Below are 18,113 nucleotides of genomic sequence, written 5' to 3'. Positions count from 1 at the left end.
TGCAGCCAGGCAAGGATGGGGATGGGGATGATAAGCTCTTGGAGAGGACACAAGCTGCAGAGTTCTGAATGGTCTGCAGCTTACAGAGGGAAGAATTGGGAAGTCTGATGAGCAGAGAGTTGGCATAGTCAAATCCGGACATGATAAACGTATGGATAAAGGTCTTGGCGGCCTGAAGTGAGAGCAAGTGTTGGAGGCAGGCAAAGTTACAGAGGTGGGGAAAAGTTGAACTGGTCAAAGCACGGGTGTGGGTCAAGCAGGATGTGTCCCTCCAGGGAAAGTGTATATACACCAAACCAGACAAACAATAATTTCCATACATACAGAGTCCCATAGCATAGTGTTTAGCGCACTTGCCTCACAAGCGAGAGGACCTGAGTTTGATTCCTGGGCAAGTGAAACCTTAGGCAAGTTTCCTTTTCTTCATACACATTCCTCTGTTTAGCTAGCAGTAAGTAGGAACTCAGTTGTTAGTCAATTGGCAAATCACTTTCTGGGGGTAATAATCCCTTCCCACCTCAAAAAAAAGAAATGTAATTACTCAATCTACGAATGTTTGTGGGACAGTGCTGTGCACAATTGGCTGCCGCATTTCACCACCAAACATCCAGTCACTCCACTTTACGGTGTATCCTGTGAAGCGTTGTTAGACATCTCGACAATGTAATAAGGCGCTATATCAAATACAAGGATTATTATTATTATACATATGTGGAAATCTAAGTAGTTTGGTTTGAATACTCCTATTCATGATCATGGATTTCTACATGTGTCAGAAATCAAGCTGGCTATAAAAAAAAATCCTGTATTTGTTTATTTAGGTAGACATTAAACATGTGACAATGTTTGCAAAGTGAAGGTAGTTTCTCCAGGTGTCTTGACCAACAATCCTCCAGATTAAATTGTAATGCACCTCATGGTTGTGTGTACAATTGTTGCTTGTGGAATCAGCAGCACTTTCTTTCCTGATGCACTTAGATGGATCAGGACCATCAATTGATTGAAAACAGCCAATCAGTGAATGCAAAACACCCAATTCCCTATTTCAGTGGATCAAATGCTGGCCGTAAAACATGTTAATTCTGAACAGATATCCATTATTTGAAACACATTCACTGGTTTCTGCAAACCAAAGCCACTGAACGGCATTTGGGAGAGATGAATTACGTTGAGCTCACTTGTACAATCAATACTCCCAGATATACTGTCAAGGCCCATTCCCTCTCCTATCAACATTCCTGTTAGCCAGCTAGCATTCCAGATACATTTGCACAGATCGGTGTATACGTAACCACAAGAGTATCATAAATTATAAGGAAAGGTCTGTGGCACAAAATGAATCAAAGATGCTGAGGATTAGTCAGTGGAAACACTGCATGAAATGGCTCCACAGAGGGACAAATACAAAGCTCAGACTGACTCCTGGAGGTTATCGGAACAGAAATACAAGCACGCAGGGTTACAAACTGAGAGACTGAACACAAGGATGGTGGTGAAAAAAATATGTTTTTCTTAACATCACCACATACACAGAGACACGACACGCACAACAATTTCAAAGGCTATTTTTGTTTGAGGAGATCTCAGGTCATACATGAAAAATTTGTAGAACGATAATCGATAAACATTTCACTTTATTGCAAGCATCTGAAGTAGACTTTTTTTCAGTCAGACACCAAAGGAACTTCATCGTGAATACTTGGCTCTGGCTATTCAGACAAAAATCATTATTGCCTATGAGTGTTTTTGTATTCTATACCTGAATTTAGATGTACACAAAACATTGGACACTAGTAGATAAGACACAAAGTCAAAACCCATTATGAGGCTGGGATTTTGCATTAACTTAGACTATGCTCAGGAGCAAGCTACAATAAATGTGGCTTTTTAACCACCTTAAATATATAAATTCATGTGGGATACCTGTGCTTTTCTGACTAGAAAACCTTTCTTTATGACATTGTTCTTTGTCTTATTTTGAAGAGTTTATGGCACATTTTATCAATAAAAGAATTGTTCAACTCCAATGAAATAAATATGTTTAAGGTCATCGTCTTCAGGGTTTTAGACAGGTTTGGGTCCTACTATTATCCAGAAGTCCGTGGGGTGGAATCATTTCAAAACACATTTTTATTGTCTGCAAGCAATTCTACAAATTTGATACCATTGTCTGTTATTCCTCTCGAATATTTCATGCAGAGTGAATCGGAATGGAATATTTGAGCATGTAATATTTAGAATTTCTGTAATTGGCAAGTGCAGTGACAGTATGGATATTACCAAGTGTCTTTATATTCAGGCAATGGATCGCTTTCCTGTTTGTGAATGCATTTTGGGTAAGTGCAGATATCTTTACATAAGTGCTGTCAGCAATACCAAGTACCTTTAGGAAGCCAGATGTGGTATAAACTTTCTGCTTTGTGGAGACAGATCGGTATACATATATAACATATACATGTTGTGTATGAAGTGTATGTATTAAGAGGTTTCACTGGCAGTGCATCAGGGAAATCCTTTGCAGAAGTGAACATGGTTGACTACGAGATAGCTGTATAATCATCCCCTAAAGCCTTGGGGCAGCCACTGGCATAGAAATTGTTGACCACGGTGACCTTTTCAGATGTACTTGAAGCTACAATTCCAGTCACAAAGTGTCTGCTCCCAAATGATTCTCAGCCCATGTGCAACTGATTCCATATACCAGTGCAGATGTCTCAACTGAGTTTAATATTTCACAATTATTGTTGAACTACTATTCAGGAAACTCAAACCACGATTCTTAAACAATAACTCATTGTTAATTCAGTTCATTAGGATTTGATAATAATAATTTTTGCATGTGGGACCCTAACACTGTTCATGTCAGGAGGATGTCTCAAAGATTTGCATTTACAGTATAGTGTAGCAACTATGCATTTTCTAGGCAAACAATTTAAGGCACTTAACCAGGAAGCAGGTTGACTTCTTATCTCCTCAATCTTTGACGTGCTAACCTATGTTTCCTGGTTTTAAAGCCATGGAGTCCTGTAGCTCAGTGATTAGAGAACTCACCTCGCAAGCGAGAGACCTGGGTTTGATTCCCGGCAGGGCGAAATGTTAGTCACAAACTGCAAAATACCGCAGATGCTGGAAATCAGAAACAAAAACAGGAGCAAGCTGCAATAAATGTGGCTTTTTAACCAACTTAAATATATAACTGATGAAAGGTTGTGGACCCAAAACGTTGACTCACTTTCCTTTCTCCATAGATTTCCAGGCAGGGCGAAACCTTGGGCAAGTTTCCTTACTCCACACGCCTAATAATAATCCCTTCAAAAACCAAAAACAATAATAAATTGGTCATTTTCAATCTACGACTGTTTGTGGGACATTGCTGTGCGCAATTGGCTGCCGCGTTCGCCCACAAATATACAGTCAATTCACTTTACAGTGTGTTCTGTGAAGCGCTTTGGGACGTCCTCCCGACGTGAACAGCGCTATATCACATGCAAGGATTATTATTATTATTAGATGCTGTCTGACCTGCTGAGTGTTCCCAGCGACTTCTGGAAACATTGGTCATGTTCTTATTCCATGCATCTCTGTTTACCTAGTAGTAAGTAGGAACCCGGTTGTTAGTCGATTGATGGATCGCTTTTCTGGGGTAATAATTTCTTCAAAAAAGAATAATAATAATAAATTGGTCACTTCAATCCACGACTGGTTGTGGGACACTGCTGTGCACAATTGGCTGCCACGTTTTGCCCACAAAATATTCAGTCAATTCACTTTACCGTATATTCTGTAAAGTGCTTTGAGACATCTCGAAGACGTGATCAACTAACAACCAGATTCCTACTTACTGCTTGTTAAACAGAAGTGTGTGGAGTAAGGAAACTTGTCCAACATTTCACCCTGCTGAGAATCAAACCCAGGTCTCTCGCTTGCAAGTTAAGTGTTCTAACCACTGAGCTACAGGACTCTACAGCCACAATTAAAGCCACAATTACGAAGGTAAGACAACAATTTAATTTTCTAAAAACAAATCTTATTAATTGGATCTCATTTTTATGGGAGTCATCTACTTTCTATTCATACTAATACATAATAAATCCACTTTTTAAAAAGTTGTTTATGATGAACATTATTGTAAGGGGCTCTAGGACTTCAGGCCAGGAAGGCTTGAGGGGTGAAGCCTGGACCTTTTTAAGGAGGTCTTGACACACTCCCTCCTTCGCTCTGTGGATGCTGGGGCTGGGCTTAGAAGGGTGGAGATCTTGGCCTGGCCCAGGGTCAGAGAGCATGAGGCTTAGGTTACATGGTTGGCCTGAGCTTGGTTAATGGTTAGAGTGGGCGGGAGTGTTGGTGATTGTCAGTACATGGGTCTATAGGAGAGGAAGCAAGCAGCTATCACTAGCCTAGGTGCCTGCAACCCTCCACACTTGTATTACTGTTCTTGGTCCCACTGTCCCCCCTCAGATTAAGCCTGTGTTATAATGAGAGTCTCTGTGTAGGTCTGTATCTGTCTGGCTGGGAATCCGCACTGTCTCAGTCTCAGAAGAGAACCATCCTAAGCAGGACTTCCTACATAAACCATCTTGTGGCTTTTCTGCCTAGAACATGCAATGGAGTATAACTCTCGCTTTGGAGTTAGAAGATTGTGGACATCAGCACCACAATGGAACTTTCAGCTCACAATTTAGGCCCACCCTCTCAATTGACAAAGCTGACTTAAGACCTATCACTTTGATGCCTGGATACCCCCTATTGCTTATATTCCCTCCCAGTCTGGGTTTTACCCTGAGTCTTTCTAAAACTCTTGAGTTGTCCTCCCCAGAGCAAACTGCTATTGTTGTTCATGGCCCCATCATGGTGTTGAAGCTGGGAGTTCCTGTGGTCTGATGGAGAAGAAAGTAAACAGCCATGTGGTACATCTGATATTTGGACATGAAATTGCTCTTTGTCCTTGTATACTCGTGCATCTTCCCATCCCTTGATCATGTGTTGGTTATACATCTGTCCAGTCTATTATAGTCTGTCTAGACAGATGGATGACAGATGGATAAGTGCATATTTTAAGCTACACCTTTTTTTTTAGCATAGATAAAGCCAACATAAGTGATGTCTTGCACAAGCAGAATAGTACAGAACTCCAAACTTTATTCCTGAAGTAAATTGCTTCAGAGTGGAGTTCCCATGGGCCACTGTAAATTGGAGCCTTCAATTGGCTTATGAAGAACTCCAATTAAAAAACTTGCAAAGTAGACAGACAACAGTGTTTCTTAGCCAGGCATCTTAGCATTGATGAAATTATGGTGGAACCATACAAAGTGGTTGCAGCTCAGACGAAGAACCTTAAGAAAAAAAAACAATTGCACTGTGATCATTGTCGCTTGCATTCCTTTGTCTGAAAAAAGCCAAAATGATTTTTTTAACGTTGAAAGACTACTCAGAGTCCAAATCTAAACACTTATTCTCAATTTGTTTGTTAATTTGAGAACGAAAGCCAAGATGATTTATTCCAAATAAGGCTGTAACTAGGAGAAGTGAGCAGAATATAATTTTCACTTTTTAATCAGTAAGGAAAATATGTCTTCCTGTAGTCAGTTTAATCAAGAGTAAGGATAACAATTTCTGAGTTGCTTCGTGATGTCAAGCTTAAATATTAAGTTTAAATTCATTTAGGCAGAACCATCTTGTGCAATACTATTAAGTCAGTCTTTGCATAAGATGAAGGGCGAATTCCCACAATTATCACTGATGTAGGAATACACATTTTAATGCTATTGCATCTTAATTTTCTGTTAATAGTCAGCTCAGCTCCAATAGAATGTTTCATTTAATCGAGCAAATAAAACAACTCGACAGAAGGGAATGGACCACTTGACCATTAGTAATGGTCAGACTCACTAAACCAGTGCACAATCTAGGCATGTCTTTCTTCCACCACATTCAGTGACTGACCGGCCTGCCTTCCTCCACCACATCGCCCACCTTGTACCATACCTTACCCCAAATGCAGCCGAAACCCTCGTACATGCATTTGTCACCCTCCACTTGGATTACTCAAACACACTCCTCGCCAGTCTCCCCAACTCAACTGTTCAAAAAATCCAGCTCATTCAGAAATCTGCTGCCCTTATACCAAACCAGACCAAACTCTGTACCCACATCTCACCAGTTCTGGCCAGGTTCCACTGGCTCCCCATCACCGAACAGATCGACTTCAAGATCCTCACACTTGTGTTCAAAACCATTCACTCCCTGCCACCTCCCTATCTCTCCAACCTCCTCACTTCCCAATCCACCACCCGGCTCCTCCGCTCGACTGGCACCTGCCTCCTGTTTGTTCCTCGCACCCTCCATTACACCATTGAAGGTCGTACTTTCAGCCATTACATCCCCAAACTCTGGAACACTCCCTCAAACCTTCCATCTTGTCCCCTCCCTCCCACGGTCACCTTCCCTCCCCCACCTCCCACTCCTGGCTCGGAGTTAGGCTCCAGCCACTGTTAAGTGGTCTAAGACACTACCCTGCGTGGAGGGATCTAGATAAGTGCAAGTTGTTGTTGTTATGAATCAGTCATTAATTCTATTGGAGTAGCCCAAACAAGTGGAGCTGGTTGGTGAAAATGGCAAAAGGCCACTTTCAGGTGGACGTCCCAAACCACTTATATATATTAAAAGGAATTAGGTTAATATTCTATATAAAATATTCATACAAATTAAAGAATCAGTTATGGCTTTAAAAGGTTATGGGCCTTAAATTGTCACTGATGTGTCACTGACATGGCACAAGCCCTTTGTAATATTTTTACAATTCTGTGATTTCACTGAGCAAAACACAAACATGAAGTATCAGCCTGGCTCAGTGTGGCACATTGTTGGAAATGCCGTCCTTTAAAGCTTCAAAGTGGCCTATGTTTTACATAGGTGAACACCTATAATTAAGATCAGAATTACAACAGTGGAAAGGTAGGGCATAATTGGGCGCAATATTGAAACAGAATTTCTCTGGACTAAACTTGGAAAAAAAACCTGCTGCAACAGTCTTACATATCCATGGGGAAAAAGCAAGGAAAAGGGATTAGGTTATATAAGTCCAGCAGGGAGCTATCATAGTGCAGGCTTCCAAATTTAAAATCATTTTTACAATTCTGTGCTTTCTTTCTATGATTATTGTGCGGAAGTACAGCTTTAAATGCTGATGCATTTTAATAGGAATTTTAGCATATTCTGCAATGACAGTTTCCAGACTAAGAGGTCAGACTCTGAATACCTGGATATTAAGCTTGAAATAAAGGCTGAGTGTGGCATATTTTTTAATTCATCTTCCATTCATTCATGCCGCATGTCTTGAGTCATATTTTAATGAAATCACCGGAACTATGAACGATAATGTATTTAATGGAGCACTCAGAAAAGCAATAATAATAATAATAATCCTTGCATTTGATATAGCGCTTTTCACGTCTTCTAGAAGCAAGAGAAGTAACTGAATAGAGGCTTACCTCATGATAAGATGTAGTCTTAATCTAAGCCAGGAAACTGCCCTGGGAAATTTAGATGTATAGGGATCAAAAGCTCTTGATCTTTATCCAGTGAGCCTGATGGAAAGTATAGTTTTGGCCTTGAATGAAGAAAGGATATGATACTGTGATGTTGTAATAGAAAGATGGGAATGTTCGTATTTTGGAAGGATGAAATGGGCAAAGTGCCTTCTTCATCAAAATCACTCTTATGACCTTATGATGGTTATCCATGGTTGAATTGCTTGGTGACACTAATATTCTAAGTTCATAAGTGAAGAAGGCTCCATGAGTGAGTTACCGGAGGGCAACCAGTACCTGTGGAACCAAATATCAATATGAATTTGCACCTTTAGGAAAAAAGATAAGAGCATTACATAGGACAAAAGATCTTGGAACTAGTGTAACAAATTGGATCTGGGAGGTTGTAACCTTAGAATCTCCAACACATTAATGTATGCATGTTGTAGGTAGTTTGTCAAAATAACCGGAATATAATTTTTTTCTGTACAAAATTTATCACTCTCCATTTAAATGTACTTCATAATATAGTTTAAGCATTGTATCTTGTCTTGTTTTACAAAGAATTCTATTGTTATCAAATATTAAATCTGTGTGACTACATTATGGCTACACCACATATTTGATGTAATAGCTCTGATTCTGTAAATCAGTTTGCATGCAATAAAGCACAATATATATGATGTTTCAAGATTAGGAATGTTTTTGTTGCAGAGGTGGGGAATTAAAACCACTTTTACTCTGTCTGAAGTTTCAAAAAGAACAACAAATTGCATTTATATCGCATGTTTCATGTTGGGAGGATGTCCCGAGGTGCTGGAGGCGGAGGTTTCACCCAAGTTGTGAGATGGAATCAAGAGGACTAGAAGGCAAAGGGAATGAGAGATGGTCAAACAATTTTAGGGAACAAACAAATGGTTTAAAATATGTTGTTACTTTATTTTAGTTCTTGATAAGTTGATTTTTTGATTTTAATTGTCTACTTTTTATTTGAGTCCAAGGTTGCAATTACTTAAGAGCACACAACATAAAATCGCACCAATAATATCCAAAGTAGGTCTGACATTATGAAACATGTTTTCATGAGAGTGTAAAGTTACCATAGATGATAATATGGGATAAGAATACACAAGACCAAAAAAGACAATTATACTCTATCTGGATGGTATCAAATTAACATGTACAATACTTCAATTGAGGTTTGAATAAAACTCTATACAACTGAAACAATACTTCCCTGCTTTCAAAATACAGACCCATTGTTATAAGGCCTAATATTTTCCTTTTGAATGCTTTCTATAGTGGCCCAACTATATTTGAACAATATATTGCTTGGACCCCTAAATCCCTTCATTTTTCTGTCTGCCCTAGTGCATCCGAATTTAGAATGTGTTTCACTAACTCACACTTTATTATGTTAAATTCCATCTGCCATAATTCACCCAGTCACTGTATCTGTCTATGCTCTCTTACTCATAACTTACTACACGAGCCAGCTTATTGGGTGTACTGTGCCCACGGGACAAAATTATGAGTTGATCAGTGAAATCTGTTTTTTTAAAAGGCAAAGTAGCATTTCAATTAAAATCTGTGAAAAATGTGCTTCGTATCAGCTAAAAAAAATTGGCTTCCATAACAAATGTATATTTAAGTGCCCCCTAATTAAATGCAAGTTGTTGTATATCCAATCAGAATGCAGTAGTAATGAATGCTTAGCTAAGATTAAGTTTAAGAGCTCCCATGGCACTGTTTAAAAAGAGAAGACAGATTCACTCCCTTGGGGTCCTGGCCAACAAATCCCCCAAATAAAGTTGGTCATTCACTCCATTTCTGTTTGCAGTACATTGTTGTGTGCAAATTGGCTGCCAAGTTCACCCCAAAATACACAGTCATTACTTTACAGTGTATCCTGTGAAACGTTTTGAGATGTCTCAATGACTTGATAAGGCACAATATCAAATACAAGGATGAACAGGATTTCATGAGTAAATAGGACATTTATACAGATGCTCATAACTGTTTTTACTGGTTTGAGGTAGAGAACAGATTTAGAGCTGCAAAGAGCAATTTCAGGACAGATATGAGGAAGCACTTATTTAATCAGAGGGTAATCAACAACTGGACCAAGTTCCCAGGAAAGTGGTTTAGGCAAGGACCTGTATGTTACACTTTTACCTCACATATCCCTCAATTACCAATGGCTATCCAATCCCTTCTGTAATTTACTGACACAGTCTATCTCCACCATCTCATTGAATGTCCATTCCAATTATTCACCTCTCTGTTGAATTTAATTAAATCTAAACTGTCTGATCACCTTCCTCTGTTCTGACCTTGAGTCCATGCCCCCTTAGTTTAAAGTTTGTGATTACGTTAAATGCTATTAAGATTCAGTTTATCTATGCCATGCCCTTGAATACTACAAGATTTCCCCTGGGTCATCTCTTTCTTAGTGTGCATATTCTCAGTGATTCAAGCCTTTGCTCTTTACTCAGGTGCCTAATTCCTGTCACCAGTCTAGTTTTGCTTCATTGTAACCCTTCCCCCTTCCCCAACACCATGCCAAGAATTCTACACAATATGCATGGCCTAGACCAGTGCTTTTATACCAGTTCAGTATCACTTTGTATGACACATGCTCTATTCATTCAGCAAAACACCCCCAATTTATGTTTATTTTTTCACTGCTGCTATACATTTTACCAATAGTTTTAGCTATCAATCAGTACCCCAAAATCCCTCTCCTGAGTAGTGTCTTCTAAACTAATTCCATTTATGCTATAATCCCACTGTTTATTCTCCTTCCCCAGTCACATCATTCTGCATTTATCCACATCAAGTGACATTTTGTCAGCCAACTCCCTGATCTATTCAGGTCTGTTTGTTTTTGGTTAGCTTGTTATTTGCTTTGTTGCCATCCCCACTTCAAATAATCTATGTACAGCAAATACAATATCAACCCTAACAAAGATCATTGATACACCTTGCTATTTATTGTCCTGCATGTTATTGTTGATATTTGTTTGCCCCTTATTTAAAAATATTTTGGATTTTCAAAAGGGAATTTCATAATGTTGTAATATAAGAATGTGAAAGCTCCAAGAACTAATGGCAAATTACTGTAGTTAATGGGATAGAAAATTGACTTCTCAACAGGTGATAGAAGGGAATGATAAATGGTAAAATTCCATCTGGGACATTTGATTAGTGGAATTCTGCGGAAGCCTCTTCAGCATCCTTGTTGTTTACATCGTTCATGAATGACTTCCAATAGAGCACTTCTTGTAATATTACTGCATTTGCTGATGATAGTATGTTGGCAGATGAACGATACAAGGAGGATAAATGGAACGCAAAAGATTTGGACCAATTGAATGGATGAGCCAAGAGACTCAGATGGTTTTTAAATGTAGATAAATCTAAGTTAATGTATATTGGAACAAGAAACAGTAAACACGTGTGAGAGGTGTGCATTTACAGAGGTGGGAAAGATAGGATTTTTTAAATCATTCATTGAAGGCAGTGAAATTTATGTTATTTCAACATTATTTCCCACAAAACACACGTTTGCCCCCAAAAATCACAATCACTGAACTTTACAGTATTTCCTATGAAGCACTTTAGTATGTCTTCTTGATATCAAATATAAGGATTATTATGATCTGTGATGAAAGCCTACAAAATACCAGGTATTGTGAAGCCATTGTCAGTCAATTTGGTTAAATATAGGGGAAAACTAGACCTACAAGGCAACACTCAACTGGAACTGGTGGTGGTGGAGGAGAGGCCAGTTGGGGGCGGCGGGGGAGGTGGGTGGATCATTTGTTCTCCTATATAAGGGTTTCATTTTGAAGACATTTAAATCTAAAGAAGTTATTCTAACCTTATGTAAGCCATTGTAAGCCTTCAATTGCAAAATTAATAATAATAATCCTTACATTTGATATAGCATCTTATTGCATCATTAAAACGTCTCAAAGTGCTTCACAGAATATATAATAAAGTGTATTGACTGTATATTTTGGGGGGAAAAATGGGCAGCCAATTGCACACAAACAGTGGTGGATTGAGTGACCTTTTTATTTAATTTTAAAGGATTTATAACCCCTAGAAAGCAATCCATGAATCGAATAGCATCCAGGATTCTACTTACTGCTAGATAAACAGAGGCATGTGCAGTAATAAAACTTGCCTAAGATTTCGCCCTGCAGAAATCAAACCCAGATCCTCTCCTCTGACCAATATGCTGCAGGACTCCATATTATGCCTAGGTTTGGGCAGTCTACCTTCAAAAAGACATTGAAACAATGAAAGACATTTAGAGAAAAAGCAAACAAGGATGAGTCTGGGACTGAGATCTGAACTTGTTTTCATTGAGATAAAACATAGCTTTAGAGGAAAGATATGATTCAGGTCTTCAGAATGCAGAGAGGTGAATATGATATAGATGTAAATTGACTTAGACCATGGAAGCAGAACCATAGAGGATAGATTTGATATTCAATAGCCTCAAGCATGACTTGAGATTACATGGTTTTTTTTCCCATACAGAGCCAATGGGTATATGGAATAGACTCTCAACAAAAGCAGTTAATGCTATGCAAATTAATTCCTTTAGAAAGGATCTCCATAAGGATCTGGGAACAGTATGGAGCATCCAGATAAAGATGGAAACAAAGATGACATTCCACAAGATCCTTTTTTTTAATATATACTGTATGTATGATTCTGGATCCAAAGAAGGAGGTGATATGTGTTTTTAAGGGAAGTGAGATAGATTTCAATAGCGGTGATGTGAGGCTTAATGAATTTACTGGAGTGTTCGGTTCCTTTACTTTGGGATTTAAGCCCAATTCAGATGTTTCTGCCAGAAGGTAGAGCAGGTGGTGTGGTTCAAATGTTGTGTCGTCTATGGAAGAAGCAGGTCTGATGGATCAAATGTCCTTACGTAGATTTTCATAGAACCCACAGGACAGAAACAGGACCATGCCTCTGTTTATACTCCATATAAGTCTCCATCTGTTCCTTACCTTTTCATATCCTTTCCCTTCTCCCTCATGTGAATATATCAGTGCAGGTTGCTTCAGTGAAACTGTGCACAATGTATGGTTGCTCATGCTGGTGTTTGCAGTTTTCTGTGCACAGGGTGGTTAGGAGAAGATCCCATGGCAGGGACTGTACACTTCCTTTTTGGGAGCAAAATTACACATTGATGCAATTGAACTCCATTAAGACAAGAACCTAATGATGACTCCAATTTTCCAAATCTAATGATGCACTTGTATTGGATTTTCATCTGTTCCACAAAAGAGAAATAAAGTGTTTGATTCTGCTTGTGTTTTGAGGGGGAGGGATACATCACAGTTACTTGGCACTCAAGGGTGGTTCTCTCCTCACTCACGCATTATGAGTTTTATCTATAGAAAAATACATCTTCTGCAAAATTCAACCACTGATCATTTTATCTGAGAGTCTCAAAGTATTATAGATTCTTGTTGTGGAGTTTCTATCATTTGAAGCACTAAATAGAAAAATTCCACCTGGGTCTAGATACTTGACTTTCTTACCTTTTAAGGTGTTTTTTTTGCTAGTTCCTAAAAGGAAAATCAAAGCAATATTTACGAATTTGTTAAATTCTGCATGCTATGAAATTGTAAGGAAATTGAATAAGTCTAGATGGAATTACTCCCCCTAAGTGACTTTCCATTTTTATGAAAATCCATACCTAAAAACATTACATCCTGATAAGGTAATACTTTTTAATGAACCATTACAGTGTCATATTGACCTTGTTTGCCCCATTGAGCACATGCACACAGATGTACCTATTGTGTGTCCAATTTTGTTCAACGTCTGTTCTTGATAAATCAATTGTCCTATCAATCTGAAAGAGTTGCAAATCTTCTTCATCTGAAGCAATATCACACTAGAACACAGCATTCTCTCCTTCTGTGGTTTTTATTTTCTTCTTGAAAGGCTTCTTATTTCCAACATATCCACAGGTGCCGGGAATAAAAGTGGTGGGTAAGGAATCCTATTAGACTTCTTGGTGACCTATGTGAAGTAGATTACATCACAAAGCAGGTCTCATGCCATACCAGAAGGAGCTACTATTTAAGCAGCTCAAATTCCTTCGTAAATAATTCTGTTAAGAAATACCATATACTATGTTTAATTTTGAGGTACAGTGGAATCGCTTTTGCCGGATGCCGGTTAACCATGGACGTCGACGCCCAGCCCTGATTCATTTGTATTCTTATCTCCCATCAGAGTAAGACTTATTCTTAATCAGAATGGACTGCAATAATATCTGACACATCCTTTGACTTCCACCCATGTACCAATGCTGTTGACCTTCTCAAAACAAAAACAACAACAACTTGGATTTATATAGCGCCCTCCATGCCAGACAGCGTCTCAGAGTACTTTACAGTTTAGGATCCCGGGAACGAGCCATGGGGAGGGGAGGGAAGGTGACCAAAGGCGTGGTCGAAAAGAAAGGTCTTCAGCAGAGACCTGAAAATGGGAAGGGAGGGAGCAAGATGAGACCTGAATACGAGGGTGAGGATCTTGAAATCGATTCTCTCTGGGATAGGCAGCCAGTGCAGTCTGGCAAGGACTGGGGTGATCGGGGAGCAGAGTTTCGTGTGGGTGAGAATGTGGGCGGCAGAGTTCTGAATGAGTTGGATTTTATGGATGGTAGTGGATGGGAGACCGGCGAGGAGGGCGTTAGAGTAGTCCAGCCGAGAGGTGACAAAGGCATGGACCAGAATTTCAGCGGCTTTTGGGGAGAGGTATTGGCGGAGACGGGTGATGCGTCGGAGGTGGAAGAAGGTGGTGCTGGTGAGGGACTGGATCTGGGGGAGGAAGGATAATTGGGGGTCGAACCTGACGCCTAGGTTACATACGGGTTCGGAGAGTTTTAGGGGGAGGTCGTGTAGGTGGAGGAGGTGAGAACCATGGGATTTTAGACGTTGACGAGAACCGAAGAGTGTGGCTTCCGTCTTGTCAACGTTCAGCTGAAGGAAGTTTGCGCTCATCCAGCCCCTGAGATCCGACAGGCAGTCTGACAGAACATCAGGGAACTGGGGTCGCAAAGAGAGGTGGAAAAGTAGAGTTGGGTGTCATCTGCATACATGTGGAAATGTACGCCATGTCTGCGGATGACATCCCCAAGAGAAAGCATGTAGATCAGAAAGAGGAGGGGGCCAAGGATGGATCCTTAAGGTACCCCACAGGTGACCGGGTGAGAGCGGGAGGAGAAGCCGTTAAGCATCTGCTCCACCTCCCAACTCTTTTCTACAAACTTAAGCAGCACCAGCCAATGTCAAAAATCACTTGCAGCTCTTACTTACTGAGTCATTAATGATTTTTGTCACAACCAGAAAATTCATCTCACTTTGCTGTCTAAAACCTAATCATTCTTGCTTGTACTGGTGCCAAGATTGCAGAGCTGAAGATAATAAATAAACATGCCTTAATATTGCAATCTACATTACATGGGATTTGCAGCTAAGTATAAAACCAATATCATATACATGTAGATGATGCTAAACAAGTCAAATGAAGGGGAAACAACACATGTATATTCCGTGCATGTCACGTTAGATGAATTAAGTGATGATTGGGGATACTGTATTATATAAATTGTTGTGTAATACTGAAATTGTGGAGGACATAAAAGAGTCGATAGATAGACATTTTTTGTTAAGATGTGTTTTTTTAAAATCAAAAAGAATTGAGCCATTCTGCTGAATGTTGCATCTCATTAAAACAATTGCTCAGGCTGTTCATACATGTACATATGGAGGCTGTTTTTAGACTTCCCTAAATTCTTCTTCTTAAGTGCTTCTTTATATTTATCACTATTAGAACCATCCTCAAGGGCCCTTTTTGAATCAAATCTAATTTATTATTAGTCTTAATTGACAAACTGGACTGCAACTCTGGTGGCTCTATTCCAGGCAAAGATTAATTATGCTCTTGTGAAAATGTAACCACTTTTATTCAGAATCCAGAGGCATGAGATTCCTGTTGGCATTCTGTGTATTTTAATCGCAAAGCATCAAAGTCGGTACACGTAATGCCAAGAGGAATATCAGCCCTCAGGCTTCCTTAAAAGTAATGAATCAAAAAGAATGTTTAATTTTAAGTAGCAAAATAAATGATTCATTCTTTGGTTTTGTCAGGACCACTGATTATAACATTTAAACCAGAGCAGTCAGCTGATAGGTCTGGTCCATTTTGATGCCTTGAATCTATCATCAGTGTTTCAAGAAATTCAATTAATCACACAGATGGAATATATTTACACGAGTGATCTGTGGCCCTTGTTTAGGTTGTTTAAGAGTTTACTCGTGTACCCTTGCGCTGTTTGTTGTTAATTTGTTCAATTGTTATTAATAGATTCATTTGTGCAACTAATGATTTTAGGGTTTCCTCAGGACAAACTTCACCTTCTAAATTATAATTGTCAACTGTAATTGAAAGCATGATGTTTTGTTGCACAGAAATTCTGCACACTTCTAACCGTGAATATGGTGATAATTTGGGAGACATCTGCCCCAAAATATTAGATATTGGACTCATATTTACACTGCACATGAAAAAAATCACAAGCCATCCTTAGAAAGTAGGAAATAAGCCAAATATGGTTAAAATGAACATTCAAGAAAGAGCTAGGAAGGCTGCCATCAATATATCAACTCAATAAATTTAAGAGCAGAGGAGGCCGATGTCATTAAATGGAAATGTTAGGAAGAGAAACAAACAAAAAGCTTGCAAATAAATGCAGCGAATTTGCAGCACAAAAACAGACAAAAGCAATTTAGGAAAGAATTGAAGGCCCTTGAATCTCTCCCACACTTGAATAGTGCACTGTTGCTGCTCCAATGATGCATTGGATTGGTAGCTCACATATTGTGCCAATGGAGTACCAATTAGCAGGTTATTGACTTAGCTCTGCTTTTTTTTGTTTAGATAAGGCAGTAACCCATTAATTGCCTAAACACCTACTTCTTCAAAGATGCCTTTGACTTAATTTCTCAAACTCCCTACCTCAGCCACTCCTCTTTATCTATCTTTACATCCCACCTTAGAGATTTACCTTTTCGACAACCTATGATCACTTCTGCTCCCTCTTCTCCCTTGCTTGGGGTCCTACCCTTGCATTTGAAACTTCAAGATGTTATTCTACATGAATAGGGCTGTATAAATCGATGTTGTTGCTGTTGTTATTGTAACCACCAATGCAATACTAGCAAGCCGAAATCAAAGGCTAAATTCTCAGTGCAACTATTGTAAATAATGTCAGGGGGAGTGGTGAAGGGAGATTTACCCCCGACGCAAAACAAGTCCAAATAAAAGATAGTACGAACAATATTTTAAAAATAAATGCCATTCATTAAATATTATAAGTTGTCTCCTAAACTATTACCAGACTTTTGTAAATTGTTACAATTTCACAACAAAGTTCAAAAAATTATCAGTTCTTATAAAATGTCAACAATGAAGTGAAATTGGGAGATAGATACAGTAGATTTGCTAACCCATTGAAATACACAAATGTATTATAACGATAAAATCCATTGATTTTATTATTAAATACATTTGTGCCATGACTCAAATGAGATTGTATCGGCATAGGAGGTTTATATACTATCTGATCAATTGACTGTTGGTTCCCCTTTGGCTGACAAAATACAGTCGGGAATTCGATATCAATAATAATTGGGACCGTTTCTATACAAAACAGTGTTGACAGCGGATCTTTGTGTGTGTGTATCTGTATATTCATGTTTCTATCTCTCTAACTGAGTGTATCTCTCCCTAATGTTGTACTTCCCAAAATCAGATCTCTTCACCTCTCACTGCCTGCTCTATTAACACATAATTATGGAAACCTTATGCACATGCACAGAACTGTAAAAAACATCCTGACTTAACAACCGACTTGACATCCAAATCAGCGCCCAACATGGAGAGTGGGAGATGCAAATACTCAGAGTCTGAAAACACGGCGTCCTACAATAATAATGACTATATTGGGACGCGGAGTTGGAAAACATATAGTCTTCAACAACAACAACAAGATTTCATTTATAGAGCGCCTTTCACGTCGGGAGGACGTCCCAAGGCGCTGGACAGTTGGGTCGGGACCTGAGCAGGGGGGAAATGGTCAGGGTGAGGGGAGGGAAGGGTTGGACTGAGGAGGGGCTAGAGAGTTGAGAGGGGAGCTGAAGGCATGGTCGAAGAGAAAGGTCTTGAGACCGGCCTTGAAGGAGGAAATGGAGGAAGCGGCGAAGGCACTGGGGGATGGAGTTCCAGAGCCTAGGGGCTGAGAGGCTGAAGGCCCGGCCACCGATGGTAGGTTGGTTAAGGCGGGGGATGTGGAGCAGACCGGGGCCAGAGGAACGGAGGGTACGGGCAGGTAGGTAGGGGGATAGTAGGTCGGAGAGGTAAGAGGGAGCAAGGTCGTGAATGGCCTTGTAGGTGAGGATGAGGATCTTGAATTCGATCCTCTGGGGGATGGGGAGCCAGTGGAGGCGAGCGAGGGTGGGAGTGATGTGGTCGCGAAGCCTGGTG

Source organism: Callorhinchus milii, unplaced genomic scaffold (genome assembly GCF_018977255.1).
Source record: "Callorhinchus milii isolate IMCB2004 unplaced genomic scaffold, IMCB_Cmil_1.0 Scaffold1, whole genome shotgun sequence".
NCBI classification, from domain to species: Eukaryota; Metazoa; Chordata; class Chondrichthyes; order Chimaeriformes; family Callorhinchidae; genus Callorhinchus; species Callorhinchus milii.
This window is presented reverse-complemented; position numbering follows the sequence as displayed.